Source organism: Rhipicephalus sanguineus, chromosome 10, assembly GCF_013339695.2.
Source record: "Rhipicephalus sanguineus isolate Rsan-2018 chromosome 10, BIME_Rsan_1.4, whole genome shotgun sequence".
NCBI classification, from domain to species: domain Eukaryota; kingdom Metazoa; phylum Arthropoda; class Arachnida; order Ixodida; family Ixodidae; genus Rhipicephalus; species Rhipicephalus sanguineus.
In genome coordinates this window covers 148,079,339-148,081,794 of record NC_051185.1, presented here as the reverse complement: position 1 = coordinate 148,081,794, position 2,456 = coordinate 148,079,339, and positions in this window count along the sequence as shown.

Below are 2,456 nucleotides of genomic sequence, written 5' to 3'. Positions count from 1 at the left end.
GCTACGTTCCAGAGACTGATAGACCGCGTTCTTCGGGGACGCTAAATGGCAACACGCCATGGCGTACCTCGACGACATCGTCATCTTCTCTCGAACGTTCGAGGAACACCTTCACCACTTGGAGGATGTCCTCGGGAGGTTGCGTGCCGCCGGGTTGACCTTGAACCCGAAGAAAGCTCAAATAGCTGAGACTCGCATTTCACTATTGGGCTTTACCATCGAGAGCGGTCGCGTTCTGCCGTGCGAGGAGAAGGTACGTGCCATTGTGGAGTACCCGGCGCCGGCGAACATTCAGGGCCTGAGGCGCTTTTTGGGCATGGTGAACTACTACCGACAGTTCATCCCAAACTGCGCGGACCTCCAAGCGCCCTTGACCGCACTGTTGAAAAAGTCGGCACGGTGGAGCTGGGGGCCAGAGCAAGAGCGAGCCTTCAAGGCTCTATCTCAAGCTCTAGTGGCCACAGCCGATCTGAAGCTGCCCGACCTCAACAGGGAGTTCGTTGTCCAAGCGGACGCGAGCGACCTGGGTCTCGGAGCGGTGCTGCTTCAGGAGCACGACGGCGTCCTCCGGCCAGTCGCCTTTGCGAGCCGGTCACTTAACGCCGCCGAGCGCAACTACAGCGTGACTGAACGGGAATGTCTCGCTATAGTCTTTGCTCTCCGGAAGTTCGACTGCTACGTCGACGGTGTGCCATTCGTGGTGGAGACGGACCACATGGCACTCACCTGGCTTAAGCGCTTGCGCGAGCCCTCGGGCCGCCTCGCGCGCTGGGCGTTGACCTTGCAGCGGTACAACTTTGTTGTGCGCTACCGGAAAGGGAGTTCGAACGTCGTGGCCGACGCCTTGTCGCGGTGCCCCCGTTCTGGCGTCTGACACTTGTGTCCGCCACTCCCAAGAGCACTCGCACCGAGTAGACTCAGGGGCCCCTGGCTCCAATGGGTCGAAAGGCGCGAACCCCGACGGCGCAGTGGCTTTCGAGTCGACCGCCTCGGGTGAGGACGCATACCTGGTAGACCCTGTAACGTCCGCCGGTATCGTCTTCAGCAGAGAGGACCTACTTAAGGCACAACAGGACGATCCGTTTTGTCAGCAAATTGCTGACGGGCTCAAAGAGCTGAGCTCCCAAGAGGAGCGTGGCGGTCAAGCCGCCGGGCGCAAACGGACAGCTGGTATTGCTGTCGGCGCCGAGTGCCGGACGCAGACGGGTATTGCTGCGGGCACGTTGGATTCGTATCTGCTTGATGCTGATGGCGTTCTCCTGCGCTATGTCCCATCTGAAGAAGCTCCCCAGGAGTCTTTCAAGGTGGTGATACCCCGCAGTCTAAGGAAAGCCACCCTCGGCTATTTCCACGACTCGCGGTTGGCCGGACATGCGAGTGGCCTTAAGACTTTTCAAAGTTGTGCCGCTCTGCTACCTGGCCTGGCATGAAGCGTGATGCCCTTCACTACGCCCGCTCATGCCGCGTGTGCCAATGCGTGAAGCCTCGTGGGGGCAAGCCTCCCGGGCTCATGCAGCCGATCGACAGCCAACAACCCTGGCAAGTCGCGGCCTGTGACATTATGGGACCTTTCCCAAGAAGCCGGAGAGGCCATGTTTTTCTCCTGGCTGTCACAGATCACTTCACGAAGTGGGTCGAACTGTTTCCCCTTCGGAAGCTAACGGCACGCGCAATCTGGGACAAGTTGACCGAGGTCTTTACCCGCTTTGGCTTTCCGGCGGAGTTGATCACGGACAATGCGTCCTACTTCACGGCCAAGGTGTTTGTGGATGCGTGTGCTGCCTTTGGCATTAAGCACCGCAAAACAACCACGTATCACCCACAGGCCAACCCGACTGAGCGGATAAACCGAAACCTCAAGCCCTTGCTGACAGCCTTTGCGCAGCAACACAGGGATTGGGATGCCTATATTAACGAGATAGGCTTCTCCTTGCGGTCCACGGTGAACCGTTCAACCGGGTACACGCCCGCTTTCCTCAACTTTGGGAGAGAGCTGCCTAACCCATGGACCGCGTTCTGCGGGGCGGCAGCGGGGCGTCCGCCACAAAAGCCGGCCCGTCTGGTTACGCGGCGGAACTGCGCTCACGGATGGACGCAGCCCTCGACCTGGCGCGTTCCAACCTGGCAAAAGCGCGAGCTGGACAGAAGGCTCAATACGACCGGTCGCATCGGGAAGTGCACTACGATGTCGGCGATCTCGTCCTCAGGCGCAATCACGTCTTGAGTGACGCCGCCAAAGGCATCTCTGCCTCCCTGTCGGCCAAGTGGTTGGGCCCATACCGAGTGCAGACCAAAATGTCGCCTCTGGTGTACAGGCTGGCTGACTCCCAAGGGAGACAAGTCGGCGGTCCAGTTAACGTCTCCGACCTCAAACCCTTCGTTGCCCGCAGCAACGACTTGGGAGGGGGGGAGGCGGTAACCGAACCGCAGGAAAACCGTGAGAAGGCTGGCTCCAA